Source organism: Podarcis vaucheri, assembly GCF_965113315.1.
Source record: "Podarcis vaucheri genome assembly, chromosome: 2".
In the NCBI taxonomy this organism is placed as follows: domain Eukaryota; kingdom Metazoa; phylum Chordata; class Lepidosauria; order Squamata; family Lacertidae; genus Podarcis; species Podarcis vaucheri.
Window position 1 is genome coordinate 33,402,563 of NC_138760.1, and position 22,425 is coordinate 33,424,987.

General features: G+C 42.3%; 2 long non-coding RNA genes across 3 annotated transcripts in view; one reads left to right on the forward strand and one right to left on the reverse strand.

Moving 5' to 3' along the window:
* The first annotated feature begins 43 nt into the window (after positions 1-43).
* LOC309526708 overlaps positions 44-22,425 on the forward strand; it is a 36,919-nt gene continuing 14,537 nt past the window's right edge. Inside the window, exons 1-2 of the long non-coding RNA XR_014216866.1 lie at positions 44-151; positions 3,327-3,485. This is a non-coding gene — a long non-coding RNA (uncharacterized lncRNA). The remainder of the gene's footprint in view (positions 152-3,326; positions 3,486-22,425) is intronic.
* LOC309527138 lies at positions 6,121-16,277 on the reverse strand. Of its 2 annotated transcripts, XR_014217119.1 has the most exons (4): positions 16,060-16,277; positions 14,849-14,946; positions 10,230-10,325; positions 6,121-9,226 (listed from the first exon to the last, which is right to left on the reverse strand). It is a non-coding gene; the product is annotated as an uncharacterized lncRNA (long non-coding RNA). The 2 variants fall into 2 exon arrangements; XR_014217120.1 differs by lacking the exon at positions 16,060-16,277 and having other exon boundaries at positions 14,849-15,350.

The following is a 22,425-nucleotide window of genomic DNA, read 5'->3' on the forward strand; positions in this document are numbered from 1 at the left end:
GGAACGCGCCTGACACTTTTTTTTTTTGGTATAAGTCTGCATGCCCGTGGCTTCCCCCGAGAGAGAATCCTGGGAGCTGTAGTTTATCGGTGCTGGGAATTGTAGCCTACCCAGATGCTTGAGGAAATTGTAATCTGAAAAAATGTTTAGGGTACTCTTATTTTCCTACTCCTATTGAAATACTGCCCCTCAACGAGGCCAAACTTAGATTCACAATAAACTGGCATGTGGTGCAATTTGGCCCAGCTGCTGTTGTGACATAAACTTCACCTTACCACAGCCTCTCCTTCCTTTTAAAAAGGCTGGGGCTGAACTTGAAATGGGCATGTACAATGCAGTTGTCCTCATCAGCTGAGGAGTAAAGCTTTGGTACCCTCCTGACCCCAGGCTTAGTGTACCCCTGTGTCCCCCCCAGAAAAAAGCACTGTGTGTCACTGTTTTATGTTTTGTAAACCACTTTGAGAGCTTTTTTATTTTTAAAAAAATCAAGTGGTGTATAAATTTTATTAAATAAAATAAACTTCTGCATACCACTGAACTCTTGCTCTGGATTTGAAGGGAGCTGACTGACAGGATAATTAAAGGGACTGACATTTACTACAACCGGAAGGGTGTTTTGTTGCTTGGGGTTTGGGGCATGAGCCCCGGCAAGGTAAAAAGGTAAAGGATCCCTGGACGGTTAAGTCCAGTGAAAGGCGACTATGAGGTGTGGCGCTCATCTCGCTTTCAGCCTGAGGAAGCCGGTGTTTGTCCGCAGATAGATTTCTGGGTCATGTGGCCAGCATGACTAAATCGCTGCTGGCACACTGTTTACTTTCCTGCCACAGCGGTACCCATTTATCTACTTGCACTAGTGTGCTTTTGAACTGCTAGGTTGGCAGAAGCTGGGACAGAGCAACGGGAGCTCACCTGTCTCGGGGATTCAAACCACTGACCTTCCTGTCAGCAAGCTCAAAAGGCTTGGTGATTTAGACCACAGGGTCACCTCTAATCTGAACCATTAAGGCTGAAACATGCTTATTTCGTCATAAACCCTAGGCAAAAACATTCCTCTATGGCCTGTGAAAGTGTGGGGGAGTGGACTGTTATTATGATGATGGTGATTAGGCTGTCTGTCATTATGTTTTTATTATGCTTATATCACTGATGTTCTGTATTTATGTGTTTTTAATGTTGTACAGTGCCCTTGGATCTTCCGATAAAGGGTGGTAAATAAATTGAATTAATAATAATAATAATAATAATAATTTAACTCAGTGATACTTACTTCTGAGCAAACATGCACAGCATCAGAGGACGCAAAGATGCCACAAGTCTTGCAAGCGGCAGCTCATCTTCTCCCTCTCAGTTTGGGGGGAAGTGGACCAAAGTGGCACAGACATTGTCAGAAACATGTTTTGTTTCTGAGTGGAGAGACTCGCACTCGGGCACAGAAACATTAAAATGCTGTGGTCTCTACATGGACCTCTATAAGCACCTATTACTTCCAACCTGGAGAAAGTGATGGAGAAGAACTCCCATTATAGATACAGATTTAGATATACTGTAGATATAGAGTGAGAGAACTTGAGCCCCTGTCCTGTCAGTATCAACTACATCCACGAGCTAGCCAACTAACAACATCGGGAGGGGAAAGAGGTAGCGCTTATCTCTAAACAGATAGAAAAAGGGACCAATAGGAGAGAGGAGAGTTTTGTCTCGAGGCTTTCGGTTAACAGCTGGTGATTCCCACGCCTCCCACACGCCCCTGTTCCCGCGCCATCTTCTGTTGGCTTCTCAGAGTTTGGTTTATTTTTTGGACGCTCCCTCCGCGCTAAAAATAACTCTTTTTTTTTTTAAAAAAAAATGCCTCCTAGTTTCTTCCTCAGTTCCCCCAACCCCAACACCACCCCGGGTTTATTCCTGCCTTCTGTGAGTTTGCAAACAGCAGCGCCTCCGTGAGAGAACCTTTTCAGTCCTTCAGCCAAGGACCAATCGAGAAGTTCATTTGTTTAGGCTTGACGTAGAGACTGGGATTCACTGTGTTATCACCAATCTCTATCGTTGTGAGTGGCCTTTGGCTTCATATAGACTCGTATGGCTTATATTGTATGTACTTGTAGTTCTTGCATTTTATGGACATTTGGCTCCACCCTTTGAAAGAGGGATGTGTGTCCTTAAGGGCAGCTGTGGTCAGGGAACACATGCTCTGCATTCAGAAGGTCACTAAGGGCGGATAATCTTCTGGAGACAGAAATAAAGGAGCAAAACTGTGGTCTGTGAAGCTTTGCAGTGGGTTACAGCAGTGCCGGATTTACATATAAGGTAAACAAGCTATAGCTTAGGGCCCCACTCTCTTGGCCCCCACCCCCTGCAAAAAAATTCATTCTTAATATACTTCTTCTTAATTGTATTTCAGTTCAACAATTACTTTGATAAAATACATATTTTTATGTGCAAATGGCTTTAGATACTTATTAGGTTCATAAATTACCATATAGCATATTTTCAACACAGAAAACAGCAACAATTTGTTGTTGACAAAGGACAGCTGGACATATAAAGGGCCCCATTACCTTCAGTAGCTTAGGGCTTCATCAAACCTAAATCTGGCCCTGGGTTACAGTGTAGTATTCTGCACACTCAGCACATGCTTTTTAATAAATGAAGCCTCCTAGGTCCACCCAACGTTACCTGAACTCTGGAGTCTTATTTTACCAGGCATGGCTAAACCTGCAATTGCCACATGGTTGGTTGCAAACCAATCCCAGAAAGTCAAGTGAGCAGAGCTGCCCCTCAGCTGTATTATTATGTCTAACCTGTCTACATATTTTTAAATTGCAGTAATAATAATAATATTTTATTTATACCCCACCCATCTGGCTGGATTTCCCCAGCCACTCTGGGCGGCTCCCAACAGAATATTAATAATAAGAAAGCAACAACATCAAACATTAAAAACTTCCCTAACCAGGGCTGCCCATATGAATGTTGGTTGCACTTCTTCCTTTTCCTAGTGGCAACTTGATTTAAAGACCAGCCCCTGACAGCTGCTTAGCCCGGAGAGTTTTGCTTATTTCTTTCCTGTCTTTGTGCCTTTAAATGCACATGGCGATATGTAGTGCCTGTGCAATATTGGGCAAATATTATCAGGTTCACAATACTCCCATTTAAATATAGACAAATGTTCTCTTATAGACACTAGGAACTTGAACTTACAAGTGGCCTCTTCATAAATATTAGACGCTTGTGCATTATAATGAAGTATTATACTTTTTAAAAAAATGTTTATAATTTGCTCCAGTTCGTGCAGTTTTGCAAAGGACATATACCCTTTCTTCCGTTAGGTGGCAGAATGGATCCATCATCATAACCTTTGAAATACCAACTACTGCATCTCAGAAGCTGGAGTTTACTGCAGTGCTATTTGTAGCAAAGAATGGATCTGTGGCTCAGATGGACAAGAAATGGCATATCTGCCAACATAGATACAAAACCAACAAATTGTAAGTTTGCATAAAGGAATACAATGAAGTATATCAATAAGGGAATCCCAGGATGGTGCCTATATCTGTGAATATTTGTTGCATTGGCAGGTGTGAAACAGAAGTTCATTCATATTGATTTAAAGCTTTTTCCACCAGATATCATTAGGAGGTTGAGATAATGATTGAATTCAAGCAGTCAGCATTGGCCTCTGAAGCCATTGGAGACTAAACTTATGGGGGGCTGTGCATATCCCAAAATTCTGCATTAGTGCAGGAAAAACAAACTCAAACATGGACTTTGGTACTGAGTGTGCAGAATTAAACATCTTGGGAATTTCAGTGTTTTTATAACAAGCAAGTTTCTAGTCCTTAGTGGGAGTGATGATAGGATTGTCTGTAAGTGGGCAGGAGCTGCTGAAATCTCCAGGTTAGAGCAGCAGAGCTTCAGTGCCTGGTGCAGTCCTTTTTCCCCTCCTTGTGAAGCAAAATAAATAGTGCAAAGCACATCAGTATATAGAAATATGCTTAGAATTCAGGATAACGTGGTAGATAATTTTGAGTTTTGGAGATGGCACAGCCCTGAAAATGCCTACCAGCCTTCCATGTTACTTTATGCACAGAGGACCTAGGAAAAAGATCCTTTAAAATTATCAAGGATCCAATATCCCACACAAACTCCAACCCATGTGCTTTAGGAAAAGAGGTAGAGGAAGTATGTGCCTTCCTGTGGCTAGGTGAACTGAGGCTGCAGCCATATTTGCATTTATGTGAAAACTACCAGTTAGCAATGGTGATGCATGGAGATGCTTCCATTGGCAAGAGACCATGGGTGGTTTCTTATACATTTTTATTAAAGGTAAAGGGACCCCTGACTATTAGGTCCAGTCGTGGCTGACTCTGGGGTTGCGGCGCTCATCTCGCTTTATTGGCCGAGGGAGCCAGCGTACAGCTTCCGGGTCATGTGGCCAGCATGACTAAGCTGCTTCTGGCGAACCAGAGCAGCACACAAAAACGCTGTTTACCTTCCCGCTGGAGCAGTACCTATTGCGGGGATTCGAACGTAGCCCTAATTCTTCTCACTGCTGTAAATCAGTAGTACAGTGGTACCTTGGGTTACAAAAGCTTCAGGTTACACGTTTTTGGGTTATGCACCGCGCCGAACCCAGAAGTACCAGAACGGGTTACTTCTGGGTTTCAGCGCTCACTCATGCGCAGAAGCGCTAAATCACACTTTGCGCATGCGCAGAAGTTCCAAATCGCAACCCGCACGTGCACAGATGCAGCGCTGTGGGTTGCGAACACTGTGGGTTGCGAACGTGCCACCTGCACGGATCACGTTCACAACCTGAGGTTCCACTGTAATGCAGGTGGTAAAGACCAAAGAACAGCAACTCTTACCTTTTCCCCACCCCATCCCAGTGTCTGCTGTGGCTGCCTTTCTGTGTCGTTAAATAGTGCAAGAAGCAGCTTTGCCATAAAAATGGTGCTCAGAGGATATTATGTACACAGTATATTCTAGAGCAAGCTGAGGTGAAAGATCTCATACATATAAACAACCAATGCGGAGATTTCCAGGCTGCAAGATATGATTGCACAACTGGGAAATTAGCTTGAGATTGCAGCTGACACCGCTGTGCGGTTGTGGCTCAGCAAACCCTTTATTTCTAAAGTCACAGTTCTCTGCTCAGGGCAGGAGCTTTGCTCCAGAGTTACGGACGTGTGACTTCCATGTGCATTCTCAGCACAGTTGTTCCAAGACTGACAGCCCTGTTCAGTTTCTCTCTTGTCTCCAGCAACAGTGCCACCTAGTGTATCTGACAGGAAACAGTTCAAGGTGTAGGCAAACAAAATTTCAATTTGGTTTTTGGAAATGTAAAGTTTGGAAATAATGCCAGATGCTTTTAATTCATCAAGAGTTCTAACTTTCCGTTATCTGTGTTTGAATGCCAATTTGCTTATTTTATGTACAGTATTGTGCTTGTGGCAGTGAAGCCTTCTGCACTGATTTTCCCCTTGGGGAAAGTTTTCAGAATGCTTGCAGTCCATCTTCCATGAAAGAAGTGAAAGTTCGCTGTTTGGCTGGGATTAAGATTTCAAACAGACCTTAGAGACAATTGTAGCTTTCTTGTGGGATAGACTTGAGGACTGGGACAAGATTCTGGGAGATAGGGAGGTTCAGGAACAGGGAAACCAGAGACAAGTTGGGTGGTGCAATGAAGTTCAGCCTAGGCAACAGTTGAGAAACAGGAATGGTAAGGGAAGACTTCATTGCAGGTTTTGTCCCAAGGGAGAGGCACGTGAAAGTTTTTCTGTCTCTGATATTAAAGAATAATAATTTTTTTTATTTATATCCCGCCCTACCCAGCCAAAGCCGGGCTCAGAACAGTTAACAACAGTAAAAATAACACAGTTTACATAAAATCATAATCAATTAATTGAAATACATTCTAAAATCAATTCATTCTAAAATCAATTCAGAGTCAAATTAATGGCAACCATTGGGCTAGAGTTCTATACGGATTACAAAAGGAAGGGGTCAGACTGTGCCTCAGCCAAAGGCCTGGTGGAACAGCTCTGTCTTGCAGGCCCTGCGGAAAGATGTCAAGTCCCGCAGGGCTCTAGTCTCTTGTAACAGAGCCTTCCACCAGATCGGGGCCACAGCTGAAAAAACCCTGGCTCTGGTTGAGGCCAGCCTAACCTCTCTGTGTCCCAGGATCTCCAAGATGTTTTTATTTGAAGACCGTGGGACATACCGGGAGAGGTGGTCCTGTAGGTACGAGGGTCCTTGCACCTTGACTGAAGTAGGGGCACTGTTTGCTGCTTAGTCATGGCCAGGAAGATGTATTGGGCTACTGGTGGTGAATATACAGGGTTAAAGGAAGGGGGTGGGCAAGGAGAAAACAGGAAGAAGGCAAACTTTCACACTGAAGCTGGAAGAGGCTGTGCAGTACTGTCAAAGAAGCACATTGGCCAGGGAGACTTGGCAGGACAAGGCCTATGCAAACACTTGGTTTTAAGGATTGTATGTCTAATATAGGTTCTTCATAAGGCAATCATTAGGGCTCAGGCATAATTTGATGAAAGCCAGGGACATCACAACTGTATTGGTTTTTTTGAGACTTGGCATTCTAATCTGAGACTGGGCTTTAGTTTGGTGTTCAAGGGGACTAAAGGCACACAAAAGCTGGAAGGGGAAACAAGCCAGGTTTGGTCTCTAGCTTATACTGAGCTAGAAATGTGACGCTTCACCACGGCTACCCCACGTGCTATTACCTGGGCTAATGGAAGCTGTCACTTGTTGTTGATTACTGCCCGTCTGCCTGCCAAAATGTGTATCACACGCTAAGGGGACAATTGATTCTTCAGATCATATGAAATGCCTGAGCAAATAAAAATTGAACAAACAGTCTATCACTGTCTGTAAGTTAGGATGATAAGCCTCAGAAACTCATACGTGCGCATATGCTAGCTATCAGGTAGAGGTGTGAGAGAGAGTGTGTGTCTGTTTAGGAGAAGCAGAGAACGTTGAGCTTCACCTGATTTTGCTACCAACAGAACTCTCTGCTGTCTCTGCTCCTCCTTCTTGTCTGCAAAATGCTTCAGGAGATCTTTCCAATGCAAAATGCAGTTTGAATTATATTGAAGTGTTGCATCAGTTTCTCTCTGATTTTGGGATATCAGAACCAACCCAAGTATGGAATCAAGATTAACAAATCTGATAAAGCAAATGCCAGTTTTGCTTAACATTCAATGTGAATGTGGAAGTGAGTCGCGTTAAAATATTCTTTTTGTCAGCATGCGTTTGTGTTGCTCCCACCTGTATCCACATACTGGTTCCAGTCTTCATTTCCCACTTTTATTCAGACTTCCATCCTGCATCTCTTTCCACATCTTCTATTTATTGCTCTGAACCATTTCCCTCTGCCTCTTCAGTTTCTACTCTCAGTCACCTTGACCTCTTCTGCCTCTCTTCCTTTCAGTGTGAACTTGCTGATTCTCCTACCAGTGACCACTTTCCTCAATTCTCTGCCCTCTATTCATGCTTTTTAAGGCTCCTATTTCTTTTATCGCATTGTCCTGATTCCTTCTCCAACTCTTAAGAGACGCTGCATTGCTAGAAATGCCTGATATTAATTGAATTATTGTGCTCCTGGGAAGGTTTCAATCAAAAGCTATTCTGCAGTTCACTCTTTTAATAACATTTTGTGCATATTTTCTTTGCTTTTCTTCTCGCTCGCTCTGGTGCTGCCTGCTGTTTTGCTTTCCCCCCTTCTCTTCCTTGTGCTCAAGAACTCTGCATAACCAATGACAAAAGACTGCAATTTCACCCCAAGGCTGTATAGATAGCAGCAAACTAAACTATGGATTATGCCTTACTTGAAACTCATGCTGAAGGCGATTGCTACTAGCAGGAAATTATTAGTGCCAAAGGGGAGAAGCAATGTATATTCTTGCCCATTAGCAGGTTCAAGCAAAGTGATTGGTGAAGTTAATAAGAAGAGAAAGCACCAAACTTATTAGATTGCAGCCTCTTAAAGAAAGCATATAATTGGCCATTCCTTCAGATCTTGCCTGAAAGCCAAGAATGAATGTGAAGTGCTAACACACCTTGATTTCCCACTAAGAGAGGCATAAATGGAGCCAGAATCAAATTTGGGCAAGGACAATATCCCTTAATTTGATTTGTCCTTTTACCTTGAGAGAGGCATCCAAGAAGATGAGAGCCAGAATTCAGGTCAATAAGATACTCTTTTCCGATCAGCATCAAGTCAAACACACCTTGCAGACTGCTTGCATTACAATGGCACCTGGGACACAAGGGTAGCTGCTCAGTCATTCTGTCGGGCTCCGGAGAGTTGGATGAGCAAAGCATATGTTTGGAACTTGAAGGACATTACTGTAATGTGGCCAGAGAGGCTGGTGTTGAAGAGAACACAAGAATGGTGTTGCATGGACTGAAGCAAAGGACAGATAACCCAAAACTAAGCATTGACTAACAGTTCATTGGCATGACGTTTAAGGGTTTGGTAATATAGTGTAAATGACTGACAAAGGATAGCTGCATGCTTCCCAGCCAGATATAATTACAAATTTGTTCTGCCTGACTAACACCACTGTATTGGCCTTTGTTTGATATAGGCCACTCAAACTGCTATGTCTTTGGGTGTGGCCCCCCCAAACTGGTGAAACGGTTAGAATGGCTTTGACCGCTTATGTAAAATACAACTCTTGTCCAGAAGAATTTGCAATTTCTGTGCAGTATGGAAACTGGCTGGAGCAGAGGCGCTGAGTTGCACCCAACATTTTTTTGGGGGGTGGGCTGTTACGCATTTGTGACATCACACATATGCCACTGCTGCCCTTCAACCTAGACACGCCGACTCAACTGTTACTCAGAAGTGAGTCCTTCTGACTTCAATGGGAAATACACCCAGGTAAATGTAATTATAGCCTACTGGGATGCAGGTGGTGCTGTGATCTAAACCACTGAGCTTCTTGGGCTTGCCGATCAGAGGGTCGACAGTTCGAATCCACATGACGGAGTGAGCTCCTGTTGCTGTCCCCCAGCTTCTGCCAACATAGCAGTTTGAAAACATACCAATGCAAGTAGATAAATAGGTACCGCTGTGGCAGGAAGATAAACGGTGTTTCCATGTGCTCCGGCACTTGTCACGGTCCTCCGTGCACTAGTAGCGGTTTAGTCATACTAGCCACATGACCCAGAAAACTGTCTGTGAACAAACGCTGGTCCCCTTGGCCTGAAAAGCGAGATGAGCATAGCACCCCTTAGTTACCTTCTACTGGACTAACCATCCAGGGCTCCTTTACTGCACTTTTACCTTTTAATTATAGCCTCAATTTTGCTTTAACTCAGAAAGATGGTGGCAACCAACTTAGCTAACACATGTAAGAGAAGTAGCTGCAATATTTTATTTTGTAAACTTTGTAAGTGATGCAAAGAGGAGCGGGCAGCTCTTAGCCTTCCAGCTCTTAACAATGATAATATACCTGCCATAGAATTCTAGCCCATGCTGAACTGTTTTTCTAACTGAAGCCACTCAAACATTTCAGAGCCTACTTTAATTACAGCAGATTGGGCAAACCAGGAACACAAAATCCTTGCTACGAATGAGAAACAAAATTATTCCGAAATATATCCACCTTTGTGCATAGTAACAGAGGAGTAGGAGTATCTTATGGGTGCAGAGTTTGTAAAATATGGTTCAACACAGGGAGTCTAAATCCTATTATTCACATTAGCCAAGGAGCAATCTTGTTTCTACTTTTCATTTACTTTTCCTATTAAGGCAAGGGTTGTCAGACTTGGACATCTCTCACAGCACTTTCTTACGGCTATAACTTGTTTCTTTCACAGTACTTACAAGGCTGTCATGGTTGAAAGTATGTGCTTTAATTTCTTCCAGTATTGATTCATTCTATGAGCAGAGTAAGGGATTTTCAGTAAATTGCTTAATAACAATGAAGTGCAAAATGCTGAAATCTTTCTTCCATGTCTGTTTTTCATAGCCCCTGTTTCCTTGCAGAAAACATTCATGCCCCAGGAAATTTAAGAAAAAATGTGTTCCTTTAAAAACACCACCACAAAAACTGTTTTCTTTGTTTTAAAAATGCAGCATAACTGATTGAAACCAAATAGTGTGTTGCTTCTATCTAGAGTTATTATGGATTCTGGCACATTATAAGAATGTGTCATTCATCTTCAATAACAGTGCTCAACAATACCCCATCTCAGGTACTCACTAGGTAGAAAATATAGGAAGGGTGTTGAATTATTCTTCCTGGAGAAAACAGTTCATAATAATCGCTTTCTGGGTTCCTCCTGACTTTGAATGCTACCTAATTGAGAAAATGAAGTGAATTAATTAATACATGCAGGGACCCAGATGAGCTCCTTAGCCAGAGAAATTGATTGAGGAAATTTTAATCAATTTTTGACTGTCTGTGAAAAATACAAATTAAAAGAATGCCGAAGTGATTTCACTGGGACAGCCGCTAATCTGAGCAAAAGATTTGTACAAACTGGCAATCTGGGAGTTTTATGCAGCTAGCTTCCTCAACACTCCTGACCCCTAAGTACTTGGTTGGCACTATCAGTTGGGCCTGAAGACCATAAGCAAGACAGGGGAAGGGACCTAAGAATTAGCAAAGGACCCACCCCTTCAGCCCTCTGTTTCGTTCCTTAATCACTGCATGCAGTGGCTGATAACACACCACGCCAAAGGTGGGAATTCCTTCAGCATGCAAATCTGTTCTTTTGGCTCCCAAGACTCTTACAGATCTTGCGGAATGTTAAACTATCACAATTAATATGGAGAGAGGCAAGTAATGCTGATTCTACTCAGCCCTGATCCTCATAGTTCAAGTTCAAGTTCAATCATCCGGTTCCATGGGAGCTTGAGGCTCACAGGGGAAGCAGGTGATGTCCAGAGAAGGTCAGTTCAAAGCAAAGGGTAGAACCTAGGACTGGGTCTTACTGGCTAAACATTCTCCTTCTGGACAATGGCGATGTTCTGAAATCCCCATGTCCCCATCAGATCTACTGCATGTTGTGCCAGGAAATTCTAATGTATCATTATGTCCTCCCTCAAGGTGATAGGCTATTGGCAGAAGGGATGTGAAACCACCATTGCAGTATGGGAGCTTTGCTGCCTTAAGAGTCCCAAAGTGCTTTATGCTTACTGTTTTCAAGGTAGACTTCAGACTCTCCTATAGCACACCAGTTTGTGCCACTGCACAGTTTGGGGACTTATTGTTCCCATTTGCTCTCCTTTCTGTCATAGACTTCCCATGTTAAGATTTGGTGAGTTACTCAAATATGCCTTTTAGTAAAGACCCAAGATGACAGTTGTTCGGAAGAGCAGACGTGTTCTCTTCCTCACCTTAGGAACAAAACCTTTAGGAATAATTCCTTAGATGGGAAATACATAGTTGTGCATAGATTATGCTTCTGCGATCTCTCAAATGAACCAAGGATCCCTGGTGCTCTCTATGTGCACCTCATTTGTAAGCACATAACGTATATAGTTGTATTTATAGCAGCATAGTTGCTGTTTGATCAGACATCTTAAAGAATGAATTTGTAGCTGATTGTCTGCAACTTTGGTCACATGTCACTGCTTAATATTAGAGAGTAAGTGTGTGGTTTTCCTTTCCATGCGAATGGTGGAAAAGTTCAGTGGATGTGCTCACAGTCCTTATGTGCCCTCATGTTCCTTTAGCCAGTAAATGTCAGTTTGAAGGATTTAATGCCTAGTGTTGCAGAATTATCCTTTTTTTTGGGGGGGGTATAGTAGATTAGAAGAGGAACCACATGGTTGCCTCAGCAATGGTGAACATGCTTATTGTGATGGAGTTTTGTCTAATTACTGTCAGGAACAGTACAGTACTTATAGTTGGGCACCATTGTCGCAATCTGCCCTCTCTTTCTTCTTAACAGAGTTCCCAAACTGACAGTTTGTACTGGACAGAGGGAAGTGGCATGAAACAGAAGACCCCCCCCCCAAAAAAAAACTTGCACGACCACCACAACCCGTCCACACAGAATCTGGGCAGCCAATGCTTATATATACACATGCCACACAAATATTGAAGGTCCAGCCCATCTTGAACTTTCTCAAATTTTTGTTGTTTTTTGCAGTAGACAAAAAGGTGTTGGTTTTTTTTTAAAAAAAGTACATTATTCCAAAATATTAGCTGAATAAAGACAATGTTGTGTGTCAGCATGCAGAGAGAGAGAGAGCGATAGAGAGAGAGAGAGGAAAAGCAGCAATTATAGCACTATAAATTGTAAGTGCAGAAATGCCCTTCATTTGCCAGCTTCACACACACACACACACACAAATACATAGATGGACTTCCACCCACATTGCCTAGCTCATCACTGCGGCGCTGCCACCCACCTCTTTTATATCTGGTATAGAAAGGGAGATGAAAGCCATTCACTTTGAATGCCTTGGCCTGAATAGGATTCACGATAGCAGTTGCCTTTCAGACTGGGTAAACAAGCAAGGCTTTTTATAGCAATTAGGCCAAGGTAGGGGGGGGGGACATATCCGCATACCCATACACCAAAAGCCTGATTCTTATTATTAACACAATATATCCTGGGGATAACTTAAAACACACAGGGTGCCATTTAAGGCCTTCATTCAGGATGCTGGTTAGCCATGTATATATCTTGTCGCAGGGTTAAATATTTGGGTTTGGAATCAGGGCAGCGCCATCCATTTGCAGATGGCGACACTCAAATGCTTGCAAACAATCGATAAGGAGGAGAATTTCATTTGGTGTACATTTTTACTTCTTCTTTTATTATTCGCATGATATATACAGGCAATGAAAAATTTATGTAAGGTATGTATTACAATATATTACAATATATTAAAGAGAGAGATAATAACAAGAGTACAATAATTAAATAGGATAGAAATGTATGTCTAAAATTAATACTCAAGACATACATGTAGGTATAGTTTGAAATATTCTTACAATAAACAGTTAAAAGTTTGTTTTCACTTTTTTGTAAGATATGTATCTTTTCTTTTTAAAATACTCCTATAATCTCAATCTCTCTCTCTCTGTGTGTGTATGTGTCTACCCTCCCTAATTATAAGTGTGCTGCTTGCTTATTAATTAAAGATTAACCACTTAGCCAGCTGATTTGGTCTGCAGTTTAAAGCAAACTGACCTCAGACACATCTTTTGGACTGATACGTGGATCAGAATGTAATTATCCTTCACACTTCAGATTTTGTAATACTGTTCTTGGTTCAAAGAATGCACTAAACTGCATAGTAGGAATATATATATATTTAGGATAAGGTAATGTTTAGAAAATTATCCATTGAAATTAAATACCGGTACTTAAAATTCATATACTGAGATAAAATATGCATGCATATATAAATACAAATTTGCATATAAACTTATTTTAAAATGTCCATCCCTACAACCAGTCAAGAAGTAGTAATCACAGCATCTATTTAGTGCTTTGGAGCTGTGGTCAGTTGGATGAAGGTGAACAAGTTGCAACTGAATCCAGAGAAGACAGATGTAATAGCACCTTCACTCGTCTGGGGATCCACGTGCTCTAAGGAGGGCTAAGGTTGCCACAGATTAGTAGTGTCTCCCCTTCCCTAATGAGATCAGGTTTGCAGTCTAACAGAGCTACTGGACTCTGCATTGTGGGTGAAAATCCCACATGGTAGGGACACCAGCAGTGCATTATTACCAGTGGCATTCTCATCCCTTCCTAGAGCAAAGGGGCCTAGCAATCTTTATTATCTGTGTAACCTAAGCTAAAGTATTGACAGGACAGGACAAAGGGGAGCTGTGGTTAGGGAGTAGAAACAACAACTTGTCTTGCACTACCCGACAGGGTTTGGGCTCCTGACCTCTGCAGAGGCTGGGGACTTGTTATAAGGAGATTTCGACTGGTGGCGTGCAGTGTGACACAATGGTTGGCTAGGCTGCTAGAGTGACTGTGGAGAAAGACTAGGAATGGATTCAGCTGAACATTGGTTAGAGCTCATTTTAGACCTGTTTTTGCAACAGCGAAGAAATCACACTTCGCCATCACCATTGCCCTGCTGCGTTGGCTTGGCCAGAGGAGTTATTCCAAGTAGTGAAGGAATTCTTACAGACTAGCCCCCAAAGTAGTGAGGAGGAACCCTTGGCAGCTTACTGGAACTATTATGCACAGCACATTGCAAGTACACACTAGCTCTGTCTTGCTCCACATTGAGAACAGGATCTATGATGGTGAGAGGTGGCTGCTTTTCTATTTTGTTGGATAGCTTTCAGCGTGCACAGCCTCAGAACGTGGGCAGCTTGCTTAAAGGACTGAGGCCAACCACTTTCTCATTTGATCCATGTCCATATTGCCCGATTAAGCTGCCAGAGGAAGACAGGCCAGATGGGTGGTTAAGGCTGTAAATCTATCTCCAGAGGAGAACAGTAATCCTGTGGCAATAAAGGAAGCAGTTGTGCTGCATTTACATTAAATGCCCTCATTTGATTCTACCACACAGGGTAATTCCTGGCTACTCTCTAATTTGTTTAGTTTGAGAAAGGCGGTAGAGTGGTAACTACTCAACTCCCAAGCTTTGTTGAAGAAAAGTGATTGTTTAGATTCTTTCCCATCTGGATTCCAACCTAGTTTTGGACTGAAATGACTTTGGTTGCCCTTTGAAGATGACCTTCACCAGGAGCTAGCCGGGGGAGTGTAACATTTTGGTGCTGGTGAACCTTTTAGCAGCTTTCAATACCATTAACTCTGATATCCTTCTGGGACTTCTGGCTGACATGGGACTGTGAGGAACTCTGTTGCAATGACTCTAGTCCTATAAGGCTGGACATACCAAGAACAGTGGTGCTTGGCTCCATGACTATGGGGTTCCTCAAGGTCCCATCCTTTCCCCCATGCTATTTAACATCCATGTGAATCTTTCATCTGCACCTATTTGAAAACAAAAATATATTGCACCTATGAATGCTAGGCATATGTTCTTGCAGAGGAATGTAACTCTTCTGAAAGGATATCTACACACATATCAAGATATCAAAAATTACAACTTTGGCAGTCTTTGGTAGTATGGGCCATTTCTTTAGCCAGGGGACAGGGAAACCTATGGCCCTCCCATATGTTGTTGAAACTCCAAACTCCCATCAGTACCAGATAGCAGGGCTCATGGTCAGCATCCATCAGTATCTGCAGGGCCAAATGTTTCCCCACCCTGCTCTAGGCCAATGCATATAGATACCAAGGGCTGCTGCAACAGCCAACAAAATAATTTAATAGGCTAGAAATTAACTCTATTCCCTTGATTTACTCATAGCTGAACCAGATGGCAGCCTTAACCACAAGAGAGAGAAACAGAGAGAGAGAGAATTGTTTATTGGAAGCATAATAAAGAAAGTACTTAAACTGAAATATAGACTTAGTTCTTAGAGTGCTTTGGAGAAGAATTGGAAGTAGAATGAAGTATGTGACCTTTAAAAAAGGGTACATCCTAGTCTTGGTCTAGCATACCTGAAAAGATGAGCCTATGCATCCTTTGATATGGGGTGGACTACTCCCAATTCTCTTATGCAAAGGTAGTGAAGTAAGCCTTATCTTTCAGAGCGCACTATCTGTAGGGATCTGTCCTTCCCTTTAGAATGAATTGCAAAGCTTTTCTGCTTTTAAAAGTGCTCAGAGACTGATTATCTTATAGCAAGCCTCACGCCTCCCCTCTCATTGACACTCACACAGATACCCACTCCCCACCCCCCATAGCAGTTACTTCATTTCTAATGGTCATTTGCCATCAAGAAAATCCTTGGTCTACTTGAATAGGTGAACAGATGTTCCATGTAGATGCCAGAGAACCAAGAAACATCACTGTTGCCACCTTCCCAAGGATATGTGAAGTGCCAGAATTTAAATTTCTGAAAGCTATCCAAAGGAAAAGTTTTCAACACTTCCTCCCGCCCCTGAGATACTTTGCAACTTTGCAATTTAGTTTTGAATGTAAACAGGTGATTCAATTCCACAGTTCCTGACAGAATGTTTGTTTTCAACAAAACTTACTTTCTGGGCCAGCTAGAATTTGGAATGGTCCCAATGGCTTGCATTTACCTCTCCCAGAAATACACATTTTCTCCTCTGAAATGCAAATTTTCTCACTTTAAAAGAACACTTCTGTCTCCTACATTCTACGGAAAAAATAAATAAAGATAGAGAAAAGTCTCGTATCCAGAGAAATAAACATGAACAGAATTATTAATCACCTCCTCTTAGGAACTCTTCATTTCTTGTCAGAAGTAAACATACAATTGTCCTATTGCAAAGAGTCCCCCATCCCCCACATCCCAACCTGACTCCCTCCCTCCCCCAGGACAGATCAGTCTATTAAGTTTCACCAAAGTCCATGATTATATTATTTCTGTAACTTAGAAAAAGAACCACTAGTAGTAAATATACCACACTAACCATTGGGGAAGTGTGACTAGTTTCACACCAAAATTCCCACTGGAGCTGCTAGATTTCAAGTCAGGTTATATTTAGCAACATACCATTGTTATGTGACATTCTGTCAAGTGATCAAAGCTCTGTCAAACAATTACTGTGCAGAAGATAAAAGATGCTGGAGAAAATGTTATTTTTGTGATAGCATTTTGCCTGCAGTCTTGCTTCAATTTAAGCACCTCTGCTCTTCAAACTACAGGCACAAAGAGGTAGCCAGTTCCACCAATTAAAGGCAAAAACTCATTCCACACAAGCCAAACCTGACAGCATACACTGTGCACCCAGTTGTGTTAAAAAAGACACTGAGTAGACATATATGTTAAAACATTTTAGTCTGCTTTTCCACCAAAGGCTTTCATGTCAACATAAAAGACAAAAGTAATTAAAAAATGCAACAATATTCATCAATATACATAAAAAGAACTTAACATAAATCTGCAGCAACATGGCACCAGAATAGCAAACTATAGAGAAAATAAAAATGACTCCAATCCAAAGGACTGATTAAACAAAGCAGATTTAACTGAATATCTGAACACCTGTAAAGTGGGGGACCCTGGGACAGTTAGGCACCACTACCAAAAAGATCCTGCCCCACTACATCGACAAGTGGAGGTGGGACACCTTTGCTGCAGATCTCAACTGATGGGCAGGTTCACGTGGCAGAAGCCTGACATTTAAATATCCTGATCCCAAACTATGCAGAGCTTTGAAGATAATGATCAGCCCTTTGCAGGGCTCCTGGTTCATTTCCTAACACAATTCAAATTAATGGAGTTGATTGAACCATTGAACCATGCCATGAACTTCTGAGAGCAATCTCGTTGCAGGGTTATTTATATACCAGTTGCATTTTCTAGACACATTTTCAGAAGACCAAATTACAAGAAATAAGCAAACCTAGTTCTTTGGAAAGTATGAGAGTTGTAACTCAGTAGGGACTCGGGATCCCTAACAGCACCTCTTCCAACTACGATTTGCATGATTCCCCACCCCTGGGGGTTGGAGGATGAGACATCAAGTGTATAGAAGGCAGGGTAAAAATGATAAATACTGTAAATAAAGAGCCAGTGTAGTGTAATGGTTAAGAGTATTGGACTGTGATCAGGGAAAGCAGGGTTTGAATCCCTTGTGCTAGGTAGGACAACCAACCCCCCTTGTCCAGTACAGCCCCCCATGCCCCCCCTCCGATACTCCTTAGTATGGAAGGGGGATAAGTTCAATTCAGTTCAACTCGGTTCACATTTAAAAGTGAACTTCCCTGATTTGCAGTTTCCAAAATGATATGCAAGCCAAAACACAGTCTTCCTTTGGAAATCTCACTTTTCTGAATGTTGAAGTACAGTTCTGCAGTCCAGTATTCCATACAAAAAGTGCATCTTCTAGTGTAAAGTGTGCATGTTAATGCATATACAGTGGTACCTCAGGTTAAGTACTTAATTCGTTCCGGAGGTCCATACTTAACCTGAAACTGTTCTTAACCTAAAGCACCACTTTAGCTAATGGGGCCTCCTGCTGCGCCGCCGGAGCATGATTTCTGTTCTCATCCTGAAGCAAAGTTCTTAACCTGAGGTACTATTTCTGGGTTAGTGGAGTCTGTAACCTGAAGCATATGTAACCCGAGGTACCACTGTAACAGTAAAAAATAACATACAAAAATGCAGTCTGTTGAGGGAAGTTGCCTTGCAATGGCAACACTGCGTATAAGAATGTGTATATTAATAAAAATTTGAACTAAAATACTGTTGTGATGAATTTTTCATGAGGACTTAAAAACACACACCAAACAAACTGGTGTAGGAGTGTAGAGAACGGAACTGAATAGTGGAATAAATAAGAAAGGGAAAGAAGCTGAAATTGGCATATTCACCCATCACTGCTCCTGAGGGATGGTAACCATATGGAACAGTATATGATACGGTGCTGAGAGCTGCAGTAGATGGGGGCAGGGAGAAATCAGCAAAAAGCTGGTGCCCGTTCCTTACACAAGTTGAAGTGCTTTCTGCTAACACAAAGCCACCATTGGCTACAATTCTATATATTCCCCCATAAAATTCAGGTTTGTGCACTGAGGTTGCAAAACAACACTTGGAGATTTGTCACATATCATGTAAGTTGCTGGAAATGATTGTGTGGAAAGCAGCCTTGATAGAGGCACAGCAAGGAAGGGGGAAATGCAGGAGGAGAAGCAAACCAACATTTTGGAAGCAGTAAGAGATATGAGCTATAAGAAAAGCACTAATAACCAAAGAGGAAAATAGTAAAGGGCACTGTGCAATGCAGAACACATTAGTTTTGATTTATTGTAATATTGCATTTTTAGATAATTGCAGCCGCCCTGCGGGCAGGTAATAAATCTAAGTAGCAGTAGTAGTGGCAATTGGTAACGACAGGGCAACTCTCCATTTCAGCACCAATCCTGCAAGGTAGGCGAACAGCCCTGAGGAACCCAGCCTAGTCCTTCCTCTCTGCTGCTGCCAACCACTCGCGTGTCCCTAGGGCAAGGGGAGAGGCAAGATTCCTACCTCACTATGGTGGTTTTCTTGAGAGTAGGGGAGCAGCCAGCTAAATTCCAGCTTCAGCTTGTCTGCTGTACCACATATTTTAACAATCTCTGCACTGGAGAGCCAGTGTGGTGTAGTGGTTAAGAGCGGTAGACTCGTAATCTGGTGAACTGGGTTCGATTCCCCGCTTCTCCACATGCAGCTGCTGGGTGACCTTGGGCCAGTCACACTTCTCTGAAGTCTCTCAGCCTCACTCATTTCACAGAGTGTTTGTTGTAGAGGAGGAAGGGAAAGAAGAACGTTAGCCGCTTTGAGACTCCTTAAGGTAGTGATAAAGCAGGATATCAAATCCAAACTCTTCTTCTAAAAAAAACAAAACACAAAAACACAAAAACCAATCTGTGCACTGCTCTGGTTTCGCCAGAAGCGGCTTAGTCATGCTGGCCACATGACCCTGAAAAACTGTCTGTGGACAAACGTCGGCTCCCTCGGCCAGTAAAGCGAGATCAGCGCCACAACCCTAGAGTCGTTTGCGACTGGACCTAACTGTCAGGGGTCCTTTACTTTTACGTGCAGCAGCCCAAGCAGCCTAAACACGTGGGAGTTTAATTGGTGTGTGCAGAAACCAATACAGCCCAGAAATCCAATTAAGCAGTTCATTCCAAAAGGAGTCAATGCAAAAAAAAAAAAAAAAAAAAAAGGAAGGAGGAGAAATAGCAAGCATGCAGGTCAAAATGGAAATAAAACACTGTAATCAGGATATTGGTCTAACTAATCCTACACTTAATTCAGACTAACACAGAATAATTTACACTTATTGGTCAAGCTTCAGGCATCAGTTGAAGGTTGCGAGATTCAAGAGGAAGAATTCAGCACTATGGTGGAAAACCTTTGGCCCCGTTTCCTATATCTTCCAATAATTTTAAACATTGATTTTATTGTGGACTTTCTGTGTTTTATAATAACTATTGTTGCAAACTGCTTTGAGAGTTCCTTGGGGCTACATAAACTGGGATGTAAATTTTAATTAAATTAGACATTCAGTGTATATCTTAACACCACAGACTTAAACTGCTTTCAAAGCCATTTCCTCTCATCAGGGAATCCTGGCATATGTATTTGCTGTGACAGGAGTTCGGGATCTTTGACAGGATTTTCAACACCCCTTTTCAAACCAAAATTCTGAGGAAGCCATGACAGGATTAAAATGGATTAAAAAAATTATAGTGTGGTTAGGCTCTCAGAATGACCGTAAAGCTATTCTTAACCTTTAATTTAATTTGTGAATGCAAATAAATAACCATGTTATTAGAGGCGGGAATATAGTAAGGAAATGATACAGAGAAGAGCATCTGTTTAATCAATCATATGTAATTCATTCAAAGTGTATGTTTATAAAGACAAGGCTGAATATCTGTATCGTATCCTATACACGCTCAGTTGACGATAATCTCCACTGAACTCAATGGGATGTGTTGCTGAGCAGATGTGAATAGGATCATGCAGTTAGATATTCAGGTAATCTGATGCATCTCTCAGTTCAAGCGTTATGCTGAAAACAATTCTCTAAATAATATATCTGCTTTGTTGGCACCTAATGCTGAACCCTAGCGAGAATGCACAAGTGTGCAGGTATCCAGAAGGAAAATTGCAGACTCTTTGCTTCTCCTTCAGTTCTGCTGCCACTGTGCTACCTTGGAGCTAAACTATGGTTTGACTGAGCATTACAGATGAACCTCGGCTCATGGTTTGTTCCTCCCCAAACTATGAGCAGTAACTTGCTCCCAGACTAAGGATGTGACTTTTAGTTTAGCTTGGCAATTGTATTTGTTTAGTTTCTACTTTGCACCTAAACTGCAATAGCCTGAGGATAGGTCAGCTGGATACAGCGTGGTGCCAATAACACCAAGGTTGCAGGTTCGATCCTCATATGGGACAGCTGCCTATTCCTGCATTGCAGGGGGTTAGACCGGATGATTCTCAGGGTCCTTTCCAACTCTGTAATTCTATGACTGAGCTAATGACGGCTGCAAATATCTATCTTGCCTGTTCTCTCTAAGCCGTAGTTCAGCTTAGGGTTAAACTGGGCCAAGGTCTATTTAAAGGTAAAGGTAAAGGTACCCCTGACCATTAGGTCCAGTCACGGACGACTCTGGGGTTGCGGCACTCATCTCGCTTTATTGGCTGAGGGAGCAGGCGTACAGCTTCCGGGTCATGTGGCCAGCATGACTAAGCCGCTTCTGGCAAACCAGAGCAGTGCACGGAAACACCGTTTTCCTTCCCTATTTATCTACTTGCACTTTGATGTGCTTTCAAACTGCTAGGTTGGCAGGAGCAGGGATCGAGCAACAGGAGCTAACGCCGTCGCAGGGATTCAAACCACCGACCTTCTGATCGGCAAGTCCTAGGCTCAGTGGTTTAGCCCACAGTGCCACCCGCGTCCCCTTAAGGTCTATTTAGGTCTTGTTTAAATATGCTAAATGTATCAATCAAGCATCTTAACAGATTTGTCAGATAAAATACTGATCATAGATGCCCATCTCTCTTTATCTGTGCACAGGCCTACATAATACCAAACAAAATGTCCCTGCTTTATCAAGAAACTGGCATAAATTCAGAAAGGTTATTGCACTTCTCTATGTTTGTGCACAAATAAGTAGTTGTCTGGTATTGAGTCAGCTCCACCTAGCTCAAGTGTTGCCTGACTGACAGTGGATCTTCAGGATTTCAGGTAGGGTTTTCTCCAAGCCCTACCTGGAGATGGGAGGGATTGATTCTGGGACCATCTTCATTCAAAGCAGGCTCTCCACCACTGAGCTATGGCTCTTTCAATGATAATGCCATTTAAGATGCTCAGGAGAGTGATAAGCTATGCAGAGCAGCTTGTGCACGTAGAATATATTATACGGAAGTGGCCAGATTTTCCTCTTGCACAAGCTGTTTATACAGTGAAAATAGCTGCCATGCCTGTGGAGCAGCTTCTCTTGATCATATACTTCTTGGTTCCCTATGGCTCAGTAGTATGCTACAACTTCAGGTGACGCGTCCTAGTGGGACTGTATTAAATTTAGTGGCAACTTCCTCCGAGTGCAATAATGTCACAGCTGCTAACGCTCTCATTCTTTGGAATCCTTTCAAACGTTACCGCAAACTTATTTTACATAAGGGGTACCTTTCCAACAGGAAAATCAAACAAACTAACTGGAACTAGGGAAGTGCATGTTTACATTTCCACACAGCCGTTGTGCTGTTTGTGTTAGGGTAGGCATGCCCTTGTCAGGAAAGGGCTGCCCAGGGACCTTAGGACCTGGAGTTTGTGACTACATTTTCATATGAGGAGTTTAAGGAAGAGGATGGGAATACAGGGAAGAAAATAAGGACAGCTTTGTGCCTATAAATAGAGGAGCTAAATCAGTGTTTCTCA